General features: G+C 38.0%; 1 protein-coding gene across 5 annotated transcripts in view; it reads right to left on the bottom strand.

The window, feature by feature from the left end:
* LOC117173462 (allatostatins) overlaps window positions 1-12976 on the bottom strand; it is a 386079-nt gene that overhangs the window by 285597 nt on the left and 87506 nt on the right. The gene's annotated exons all lie outside the window — the stretch shown is intronic.

Here is a 12976-nt window from a genome sequence, read left to right on the forward strand (position 1 = left end):
TAACGTGTCCTTTTTTCTTCGAAGGAAGGATGCAAAGGGTTACGCTTACGTTTAAGACCTACATTCGTTTCCCTTTTCAACATCCAGCAAAAATCAGCCATCCTGACCTCGTCCCATCTACCAGGATATCGTTGTTCCATCACTTTTATGTTTTGATGAAAACGTTACCCTTGTTCTTCGCTGAAATCACCAACATTTTCTGGAAACTTGTCGAGATGGGAATCTAGAAAGTGAAGTTTTAAATTCATCGAGCAGCCTAACTTTTTGTAGTTTCTTATCATTTTCGCACAATATTCTCGTAGTCTGGACTTTTCTGTTATCAAGGAAATTTGCGATTACTGCTTTAAAACTTTCCCAAGCGCCCATTTCGATTTTCGTCATGTGGCTCACGAAATTAGTATCTCTTGTCAATATTCGAATCTGTGGTCCATCAAAGACTCCTTCGTTCAATTTAGCGTCTGAAACATTAGGAAATTTAAGGGATATATACTTATAGCATTGTCCATCTTTGTCTAACGCCTTGACAAATTGCTTCATGAGCCCAAGCTTTATGTGGAGGGGTGGTAGAAAAATTTTTTCTGAATCAACGAGGCTTTGGTTGATGATATTATGAGAACCAGGTTCGAATGAATCTCTTAAAGGCCAATGTCTTTTGCTGTAATGATTGGCTCGATCTCTGCTATTCCACAGGCATATAAAGCACGGCTCTCTCTTGAAACCCGATTGTTGGCCTAATGTCATTGTTATGATTTGGAGATCACCACATATTTGCCATTTGTGATTCATGTAATTAAATTTTTCAAGAAGCATTTTAACATTGTTATATTCTTCTTTGATGACCATTTAGTGAGCTCTAGGGATAGGAGCGTAAGTATTCCCTTATGCAGTAAAACAGCCTTAATTCTGCGTTTTGACGAATCAATGAAAAGTCGCCATTATTCGTCTCTGTACACATTTTTCTTCAAGTGGTTCATTAGTCCGTTATCGTCAGTGCAGTACACTAAATAGGTCTATTCGTCTTTAACGAAAAACTTTCTGAATTCTTTGTCCCTGTCGCGATAGAATGAAACTTTTTTCTTTGGCTCTAGAAGATTTCTTCTTTTTAGAAATGAAGCGGCAAATTCAGCGCCGTCTTTCGTTAATCCAAGATCTCTAATAAAATCATTCAGCAAATGAAGTGAGGAACCCATTTTGTTTCATGGTGCAGCAATTTACGGTCAAAACACTTTTCGTAAAGACTTTTTATTTCCTAGTCGATTGATTTTCGCAAACTGCTCACTTCATATTTATTGCAAATTTAACAGAATGAATCTGAGCTATTCTTGCAGGCATTCGATTGAGAAATGCTCGCGGTTTTTTTCCTTGTAGCATGAGATTCTACACCAACCAAGTGATTCATTGATGAAGAGCTACGGTTGCATGATGACGACGTCGGAGAGCCCGCTTTCCCACCCTGACCAGACGCCGATACTGGGGTTTTTCCTGCATCGTAATACACGTTTTACCTGTGTCTGCCATGACGGCACGGACGCCGTTACCCAAGGACTCAGCCAATGTGGATCCGTTGCCCACCGTCACCACGTGGAGGTGCCCTGTGCTAGCAACAAGCAGTTACGAAACTCCAGACATTTACTGCTATTAATGTCAAAATATGAAAGTACGCAAGACACTTGTCTGACATGACATGTTTTGAAGTGAAAATTTGCATCACTGGCATTATTTGGAATTTATTTGCCTTAGTGCATGATTTTGCGTCATTTTTGAGGTTATGGCTCAACTATGACGTGATGGATGATTTTTGATACCGAATTTGAACTCAGCGCCCCAAAATCCATAGGAATACGTGTGTCTTGTTACCAGATCCGCACACTTTTTTTGTGTGGCTGTGTAATCTTTGGAAAATTATTAAAGTGCTTGTGCGATCTTCGAAATGTACCAGAAATATTTACAGAAATTTTGAAATGTTTATGAAATATTTATAAATTTATTTCACGTAAAATCATTGAAAGCTTGGTGGAATGTAAAGCAATATCAATATTATACCTGTATTTATTATTCATTGTTATTAATGACGCACTATGAATTAATTAGTTATATATTTATAATTCATGTAAAATTTGAACATGGTATAAACCGTACGCTGTGCTTTTTGGTACTATGATTCTATGCCGCTGCCACAACCTAGAAAAAGTAGACTCCTCCGCTTTTGTGAATGATACTTTAATTTTTTTAATGAAAATCAGTGAAATTGAACCACAAAATATGAACTTTGAAGCAAAATATTTAATCAATTGTGACCAACAGCACATTCATTGTGATGCCAACAGTTAAATTTGAAACAAATAAAGATTCAAGAAAAAAAATATAAAAATTTTACATATCTATGACTGCAGAGTTTTCAATTGAAATTTTTGGAAAGGGAATTGCTCAAGAAAAGGCATCGAATTGCATACCCAGCAAGTTAAAACCTTGAATATAAAATAAATAATATTCCGCACTTTTCCTGTTCAATAATTTCCAATTCTTGGCGCAGCATTTTTTCAACATTTTTGATCGTATAATCTGAGAATAGAGAAGAAAGGTATCCTTACATCCGAAAACATTTCGATCGTGTCCTTCATGTGTACGGGCCATAGTTCTGACTTCCTCGCATTTGCTTTTGTCTTTCGATAAAGACCACACTCAATCAGCCGTCAATAATGATCACCTTTTACAATCTCTAAAATCAGGCAAAACTTGGCTCAATTACATTTTAAATACGTCCGTTGGTTTTTTTATACAATGTACAAAAAATGAAAAAAATACGAGGAAAATCGGTCAATATTGTCAAGAATGAGAGTAATTTTAAAGTGAATGCAAAGTTGCCAAACCTTTCAACAAAAATTAAACGGAATTATCGATTTTCCTCCATTTTTTATCATCTCGTCCTTATGTAATGAACCTAATGCAGCATATTAAAATTATATTCCATAATATTTTAAATATTCTAAATTTCTCTCAACTGGCTCTAATTTTATCCAGGTGCATCGAAGGAATCATATTTTCAATTATTTGAAAAAAGTTACGACAATACTAGTTTTAGATAAAAAACTCTTCGTTTGATTTTGCATTAAGACATTTATATTATGTGGTAAAAATAAGACATACAACAATTCATAATTGTGGAAGAAAAACTTGTTTGTGTAATACATGAACTGAAATTCAAATCTGAGGAAGCGGTTTAAGGCGAACACGGACTTCTGGATATCTATTTCTTCAAAACCACATTGACCGGAGGACAGATTCCACTGTTGCACGAGGTGATTAGCAAATGAGCGTTCCTCTCCGGAGCCGCGAAGCAGGCGGCTGAGACCCATGGCCTGAAATTTGCCATCAGAAGTGAAAAAAGTGCATTACTGCATCTAGTGATAGGTGCATTTTATCTACACGCTGAGTGCCTAGTACACAAACTATCCGGGTATGTCACTTAAACATGAAAACCATATCTCTTCAGACATAATGCGGTCCTAAAAATGCTTAACACGAAAAAAATGTACCCGTAAAAAAGTTACGAACTTATAGCTAGGTCTCGGATACGGGATAAAAAAATAAAGCATTAAATCCTAATATCTATGCAAAATGTATGAATAAATTTGGAACTCTTCAACGAAAAATTCGAATTTTCAACGAGTAGTTCCTAAACATTTTAGACTCAAATATAAGAAAGGAAAAATTTTATTTTTGTGATTTAATTTTTATTTATTTATAATCGCATAACTCTCTGAGAATTCGAATCTTAGAACGGCACAATCGACAGTTTCTAAACATAAATTAAGAGAGCATGAACACACACCGTCATAAAGGCTAAACAATATACTATAAACAATCCTAGTTCCTAGTTGTTAATTATTTACGGAAAAAGTGATGAACGGTTTTCAACTTTTCATATCGAGTTTGTCAATTCTTTCTCAAGAACGCAGATTATTTACGAAAATACGTCAATATCTGATGGATTTTTTTCATATCCGAGACCTAGCTACTAGTTTGTGTCTTTTTAACGTATACAATTTTCCGTGTATTACCATCTTTGTCACTCATGCGGATAGCATTCTCCATTGGACACTCGAAGTCCAATATCGTTTTTCAAGACTTCGGGAAACGAACTACGTTCGTGATCGACTTCTCGGATCCGACCGCCTACAACATCACTGTTAAGGAGAAGAAAAAGGAGGAAAGATATCAAGACCTTGAAAGGGAGCTGGACCGTCTGTATTTAAAATATTTGGTATCTTACGATCGGTGGTATCAAAGGTACGATAATATCACTGGTTCATAAGTTTAAAGTGCCAAAAACATGCCGAGACACTTGTCAGAGGGATGCAAAAAGCTGCTTATAGGTGTCAGTTAATCCCGGCGGGACCCTGCGGTGTCTGTTTAACTTTTTTTATAAATTATAATACTCTAGCGTAAATCAAACCATTTTCAAATTTCGCGTCATAAGATTATCATTCACAACCACACAGATTACTGCAACATCACTCGTAGTGTTAGACAGCTGCTCACGTAGAGCTCAATGCTCTTAAGAAAGACCTAAAAGTCCATAGCCATGGCTTTACAGCTCGTCCTGCAAATATTTATCTTCCCGTAAAGAACGGTCTTGATCTACTTGTGATGTAATATACTAAATTAGGATGCTTACATGTCAGGGAAGTCTGGAAAATGTTAGGGGAAAAAAAGTTTGCCGGGAAAGTCAGGGAAATAAAGTAGCTGTCAGGGAAAATGTAAATTGATATGTTTTTTGTAGAATTTTGGAACCACTTCCTAATATTAATATAAATATTTTTTCAATATACACTCTTCAAAAATAGAATGCGATTCTTAGTTCTTTAATTGTAGTTATTTATTTATTTACAGTTTGGATACATGTCCTTTAGTTAATTAATCAGGTCAGAAAACTCAACGGCACTACTAACGAAAAACGAAATGTCGTATAATTAATATTTTTTGCTCTATTCTTTCTCGAGAAATCACGGCGGTGCTAGCTTTCCGTCAACTGAGTGAATGAATTGGTTTTGTAAAATCAACCGTTATTTCAAAAAAATACTCCCTGTAATGAAAAATGTATGAAAAAAAAGTTTAAGAAAAATGACTATGTCAGACTTTTTTTCTATTCTTTGCTTTCCAATATGATATAAAACATATTAACATATTAATGGGTTTCATTAACATTATTTCTGTCATTGGAGACAGGAGTGCTTGTTCGCTCCCACGAGACGTTGTAAATGTTATAGACGTTAGCTGCTGACGTTACTAATGGTCTCTCGTCGCCACTAGGACCTGCGGCTACGTTAATAAACAGTAAGAAAGAAGCTGAGAGTTAAATTTGTAATTAATTCTTTCGGAAACTATAATCCGTGGAAAAAAATTCATGCAACACAAAATTTGTCTTTATGGAAGAACAAATACTGGGAGCCCTATCTCTAGGGTTCACTGTATATATTACGTCAGTATCAATTTTACTACTTTTCCTTCGATTTCACAATGTCATGTTGCTAAATTATTATTTATATATTCGAAAACACCATTGTATGACGGGAGCGGGTATTAAGGTGTTAAACTGCATCCGATCTCAGCGAAATCGCGGTAAAATGTCAGCCATAGCCACGTCTGATGACCGTGAGATAGGTGGTTACAGTCTGTAACGTAATCAATGAGACGATCAGGCAAAAGTCTCCTATGCCCTAAGTACACGGAGCGACACAAGGACGACCGCCTTCTGCATTTTTCCCGCAAGTGTTTCAGCCTATTTTTACACGCAGGGATACTTTTCAGACTATTAACCAGTGAAAACTTGGCACCTCCAAGAGCTCTGATTATAAGGACGATTAGTTTAATATAAAATTTCAGGTAAAATCACCGCAACTCCATTATAATGTTCTTATACCTCTCTTTCTTTTCAATCTCCTTGGCTATGATGTTTTTGTCAGCTGGTGCCGAAAATTCGATAACGAACATGGTTCACTTCTCGAAGTCAAAAAGAACCATGTCAGGCCTCGAATATGCAATAGAAACACGTGCTGAAAATATAAAGTTCCAGTATATACGGAACTTTTCATTCTCGACAATTAACTCTATTTCCCTAGAAACATTTAGAGGAGCGATATTAAGGTTAATTCTGTAAGAGTGACAGAGATGGTAATAAATCACTTTCAGTGCTGCATTGTGCCTTTGGATGAAGGTCGTTCGCGCATGAGTTGGACAACTAGATAGTATGTGTGCTAAATGCTCGGGCCGTGCATGACACGCCCTGCTGCTATCATCGGGAATGTCTTAGCTCTAAATGTGGCGACGGTATGTTAAGGTGGAAATGACACCGTCTTGACATGCAAAAATGAAATCCTCCGCGCGAGACTTCAATCCGAGTCAGTGAGTACTCGAGATGGATTAAATTTGATGCATTTTTCTCATCCCTAATACTGAAGTTAAGACCGAGTGTTTCAGCAACCTCGTTCACTTCAATGTACAGAAACGCTCCTTTTTTCACTTCCTTGTGCTTCCTGATCATTTTAAGAAGAGGGTCTCCTGTATTTGCGACTTTTGTGCTGCACCCAGAATAATCCTGTTGTCCAGACATTCAAGATTCAATATTCCGCGACCACCTTGAAGGCGTGAGATGTAGAATCGTGGAACAGAAGACTTAAGGTGCATGCTTTTGTTCATGTGCATAACCTTTCATGTCCCGATATCAAAGGGTGTGAGCTCGTTCTTCGTCCATAGAACACTCCAAATAAATAGACTACTACCGAGACGGCAAGCATATTCGTTGCAGATACTTTGTTCCTCGCCAACAGTTCAGAAGACCATATCTGCCAGATAAGACGTTTGTATCTGCTTTGAAGAGTATCCCTTATAGATGTCACATCTTGAATGCGGCTCTGTGGAATGCCCAGATATGTATAAGTCTCTCCAGCGCAAACGTGTCGTATAGCGCTTCTATCAACTAGCTCAGAGTCTTCAGGGATGCCATTACGTTTTCCTTGATTCAAATAAACCTTGGCGCATTTGTCCAACCCTAATCTCAATCCTATTTCCTTAGTATATCGTTCGACAATCCTTAGAGCGAGACGTAGTTGATCTTTGTTTTTAGCATAGATCTTAAGATCGTCCATGTAAAATACTCTGGAGGGTGACCTTGTTAGTTGTAACACAATTTTTTCCAAAGGAGATACTAAATCTGGTTTTCCAAACCGGCATCAATCTCTCTATGCACCTCCCTATTTTCGGATGAACCTTTAAGCTTTCTAAAAGACAGATTATAAGTCTATGGAAGGTCGAATCTAAAGCTTTCCGGTAATTAATCTAGGCCAGATAGTATCCGTATTCTCTTAACAATATGCTGCCTGATGTATGTAGTAAATCACACACTGATTGCGAGACCAGCCTACCTTTATGGCGAGTTGATGCATTCGCCTTTTGGTCTTATTATCAACCGTTGGTTTTGCTTTACGGTTCGCATCGGCCAAGACTCTCGCTGCATTACACACACAACAATTTATAGTCCGGAGGTCGGGTTTTTCAGAAAAATGTCTACTAGGCTTGTCATCCATTTCAGCCAGATATTTAGGCTTTGAGAAAAACCTGGGTGTTGATGTTTCTCCGGGACATAAAGCATCGTTCTTTCTCTATCGGATGCCTGTCCGCGGTTGATCTTAGTGTCGCCTCTCTTTCTCTGTTGCCAGCTTGTTCTGGCTGTGGTAGAGTAGGCGTTCCGCTTACATAGCCCCTTTTTTAGAGTAGTTCGGCATGGTTTCGCAGAGGTTGAGGCGAAAAGTGCGATAGCTCCGGATGTTTCTCGCACAACCGAGCATGCAGTCGTGACATGTAACCCCGTTCAGGGACCACACTCGTATCGTAGCACTCTAGCAAGTCGCGATTTAGTGGCTACCACCACCTAAAAGTCCCGAGATTCCACCGATCCATCGCATTGAATCTATCTTCCATCCCATTCTCGTGAGCCCCGCGTGTTCTGTTGTCTTGAAACACACTTACTACCACTATGTTTGGTGGTGTGATTGTTGTTCCCACGAGAAGCTAGGGAAAGCGGTTCATCCATCCTTGTAGAGCCCCGCAGACAAGGATAAGGCTGTGCACGCTGAGAGGTCGCTCGGTATCCCAGATTCACCGTTCTAGACACCTCACCCAGGTGACATTCAGCTTTCGGTAAGGGTTTCACACCTCCGCTTGGGGGTTAATTTCTTCGGAACCACCCCTGGACAATTCTCCGCGACTGCTTATTCATTTCTGTAACCATATTCAGTAGAAACTCTTAGTACAGGGGCCCTCTTTCCGCGAACACGAGGACGCGTTCGGTGGCTTTGTTATGGCTCTTTCGGTTCGATTCTAGAGGAATCAAAACGGCGAAACCCTATTGTGTCTTGATAACAACAAGCGACACAAGGATGACTACTTTCTGCATTCATGTCGCAACTGCCTTGGTATATTTTTGGCATGCTGGTATGGCCGAGCTCGCTAGCCGTGGACTACCGACGGATGGTGTTGTCCTTATCGTACGTGAGCGCTTGTTAAGATTTGAACGTTTGTCGCGAAATGAAATCGAATTCGCAGATACCACGGAACAAATAAGAAGATCACGAAGCTCGTCTATGGACAATACGCAGGAAATTTGTGATTCGGACGTAAAAAGAGAACAATTAAATCTGGAAAATACAATTGACGAATTTAAAAAGAAAAATGACTTTAAAAATGACCGAGTAGATTTTTACGCCACAGCGTGGAGTAAAAATTGACTAAAAAGAGACTCCAAGTTTGGCTTAATGGGCCGTCTCGTTGTGATTTTGTTTTTCATGGTCAAAACGTAAAAGATCCATTTTATAATAATAATCGGCTGAGCCATTGTAGACAATATCGAAATAGTACAAATGCTTATCGGCATACCGAAAATCGATATGAAAATTGACATATCAATTCTAGTGAAAGTGTATGCTCCAGAATTTGACTCGATGGAACTTAGAAAGGAATCTGATATCGAAATATCAATAGTGATTATATATTTCCTTCATATCGACCATATCATATCCTAAATAACCCCTTTAGACCCCAAAACTCCAACCACGAACCTTACTTAGAGCCCCCCTTTCCGCCCACGAGGTTGTAGTACCGCTATCGAATCGACCCTTTTTCGAAACTACACCTAACTTAGATTATTAGAATACCCAGTTCCGTTCCCGTCGTGGTTTAGCCCTATTCTAAGCGTGTAGCAGAAGGTTGATCTACTCTTCCAGCAAATGACACAGTTCCGTTACGCGAACTACCTATTTTTCTTGTCAAGGAATTGCCTTAAATTGGTATAAGACTATGCAATCAACGTGGTATACCTTGGATCAATTCGCTTTCGCCTTTTGTTCTAGATTGGAAGACTTAGACTTTCAAATTGAATTACGCCAAGAGATCCATGAAAGAACACCGGGGGAACGAGAATCGGTAGTTGACTACCTTAAATTCAGAATATCTATGTTCGATCGTTCAGGCCCTCCATTTACTAAGGCAGAGGAGATAAGTGACGCCCATAGTAACTTATTACCTTGGTATTAGCTAACTATTCAGCGACGGATGGTACATAGTCTTTCTCACCTAGAAGAACTAGCTATTACGGCAGAGAAATGCGTCAAGGTCGCTAGGGTTTATAAGATCAAGAGATACATTTGACGGAAGTAACAGATAGTTTCTTACTGACTAATGAGTCACGTTCGAAAACGTCCTCAAATGTACCCCCAAAGCATAAAAGTGACCATTAAACTCTAATATCAAAAACTCTGCCCCTGAGCCATCAATTGTTCTAAATAAGATAAACCCTTAGTGTTTAAGTGTTGTAATTGTAAAAGTGCCACAAGAACCACAAGTAATATTTTGTTATAGTTGTAGGTGGAAGGACGTCAAGAGTCCTACTTGCCCAAATTGCTCATGAAATATGACTAGAAGGCGTTAAAAGGGCCCACAGCGTCTCCTATATTCTCTTCCAGGCCCGAAAAATTACACATGAACGAATTTGATTTAACTCTTTCGTAAGACATTGTCCAGGGTAGTGGTGGGGACGTTGATGCTTAAGATTTTTCTCCAAACTCGAAAAATGACGATTCTGACACAATACCTCCCATTCCTTAGATTCAACCTCTAATTTCAAATCTGAAAAAACAATAATTTCCGACCTTAATCATACTAACGCCTTTAAAAGAGATATATAGAAATCTAACAACCTCTGATAAAAATATTCCCTCTCCATCCAATATAACAAAGTGTAAAAATTATTGTAGCAAGATCCCCACAATTCTCATATTTAATCTTTTTGATCTACCCTACTCTGCAACTCAAATATAAAAACCAAAGCCTTTGATGTATGTTACTCTTAGAATCGTAGGGACGTATTTAAGGGCATTGGTAGATGAAGGCGCTACTAGATCTTTTATGAGATCGTGGGGAAGAAAACTATCGAAATTTAAAATTTGAAAATCGAGAATAGATACAGTCTAGTACAGATCGGGAAGGCGACGAGCCGACCATATCGCTTACAAGTTAACCTTGTTTGAAAGGGAGTTCTCACTATAGTTAAGTGAAAAAGTTATTTCGACACGTCCCTAGGAATAGTCCCGGAGAGTACAACGGATTTTTCGAGGATGTAACTTTGGAAATTACGCTGTTTATTCAACGGTAAGACCCAATGTTTGAAATAGACTCAGTGGAGGAGGATTCGCTCCAAACGTCACCTTTTGGGAAAATTTTGAGAGCGCGTGTTCCAGGCGTTGCTCGATGACTTGGCATTTTGTTAGAGTCAGTGTTAAGTTTCAGGTTATGTTCTTGAATTAAAGTAATTATTTTGTAGAATTTTCAACTCCAAAATGTGGATTTTTGACAGATTTTTAGATCATTGTTGATTTCTTTTTGATTGAGCGATGATCGATATTTTTCATTACTTATTTTGATGCCAAAGTATATTTTCCTTTGGTTGATATTCATTACACAGGAACACAAAAAAATAAGTTGTCTGAACTTTTGACTATACCATATTGGTCTTATGTTTTTCAGGTCGCAGAATCAGAATCCGGTGGTAGTTTGGCCCCATCAGGTCAGGATATTTTTCTAACCTCAAAAAACACCCATAATAGCTAAATAAGCCCTTTTTGTTCATAAAAAATGTAACCCGACCACACTTTTGAACGGTTTTCTGGTCACTGGATTTGAGCATAATGTTGATTAATCTCTGTTCAGATGCTTTTTGCTCCTAACCTCAAAACCATCAAACTTGACCTTAAAACTGCCTCCAATTAGTCAGAGTAAACGATCTTCCAGTTGTAGGGGAAAAATGAGCTCAAACAAAGTTATTTTTTATTTTTTGGGTCGCTCAGTGTGGATCCTGGGCCCTTCTACTTGGAAAGGTCCAAGTCTATTCCTAGCCTCAAAATATACCCTCCCAAAATTTCCAAAGCAGTCCACCTTGTTCTAATGTGGTCATTGGTCAAACTTTCATATTTTCAGGTTGCTTTGATTGATTATATCTTTCCTTGTATACCCTTGTGACACAAATCATGGCTAACCTACAAAAAAATGGGACATAACCTCGCAAGTTACCTTAATCCGCGGTAATAGCATAGTAGGTATGTAGGCATGTAGGCATGTATGTAATACGTATAGTAATAGCTCGAACAGGATGCTCTTTCAGTTATCTTATGCGCGTGCAAACATCGAAGCCGATACTCGTTTTTGAACTAAAAAATTGCCTGGGCTCGCAGAATAAGGTGACTTTTGAGGTTATTTTCGACTTTTTTTAGGCCAGCCGTGATTTGTGACACAAAGGGGAACGAGGAAAGATAGGATCAATCAAAGTGACCTAAAAAAATGAAAATTTGGCCATTAATCTTATTAGATTAACAAAACGGACTTCTTTGGAAATTTGGCAGGGTATATTTTGAGGTTCGAGATGGACTTAGACCTTTCACAGAAAGAAAACCTGGATCCCCACATTGGATCTGAACTGGGATTGATTAGCATTATACTCAAACCCAGTGAGCTGAAGAAAATGCAAGAATGTAGTCGGGTTAAATTTTCTACGAACAGAAAGGGTTATTTTGGCTATTCTTGGGTGTTTTTTGAGGTTAGAAATAAATTGTGACAGGATGGTGTCAAACATAAGACCTGCATGGTCTGGTCAAAAATTTATACTACGTTTTTTTGTGAGCCTGTCCAGGGCGGTGACTCGCCATGCAAATGCGCTGAGTCAATTATTTGAAGGACGGCAGAAGATGAAACACTGGTGCGTCTAGCGCGGCGCCCCACATTTAAATGACAGCTGATAGAACATACGGGCGATTTAGTGTTTTTAACAATTTTTAAAATATTTTGAACATTTGTGGTTATTTTAAGAACTTTGAGCTCAAATTAGGCCAAGAATAACTGTATCTAGAATTTTTAAAATATCGACGATCAAAAAATAGATTTAGTATACTGTAATAATCGTTAAGATGATAAAAAGATTATTTGTATTAAAACTATTAATTTTACTGTACTTTTAGTCATTTATTTATTTAAAAATTGAATTAAAGTATGGAGATATAAATTAAGTATGCACTACAGACATCGATGTACAGATCCGAACTCTCGATCAGGTTGTCGAGAGCAGTAAGTTTATTTTTTACATCTTGAATTATCAACTCTGTTAAACACATATTAAAATTTTTCTAAATCGTGTGACAAGATTGAGAAAAAGGACAGAAAAGACACATCGTTATTTGTTATGTCTTCACCTATAATAAATATATTTATTTTGTATTTTTATCAGGGTTTAATGGAAATTAAGGAAATTTAAGGGGATTTTACGAAGTTTCGTTAGATTTTCAGGCATTTCAAGAGATTTAATTATACTTATTTATTCATAATGTGTCCCCTAAGGGTTTACATGACTTCCATTTCTTACAATCTTTCCGCC

Source organism: Belonocnema kinseyi, chromosome 5 (assembly GCF_010883055.1).
Source record: "Belonocnema kinseyi isolate 2016_QV_RU_SX_M_011 chromosome 5, B_treatae_v1, whole genome shotgun sequence".
Taxonomy (NCBI): Eukaryota; Metazoa; Arthropoda; class Insecta; order Hymenoptera; family Cynipidae; genus Belonocnema; species Belonocnema kinseyi.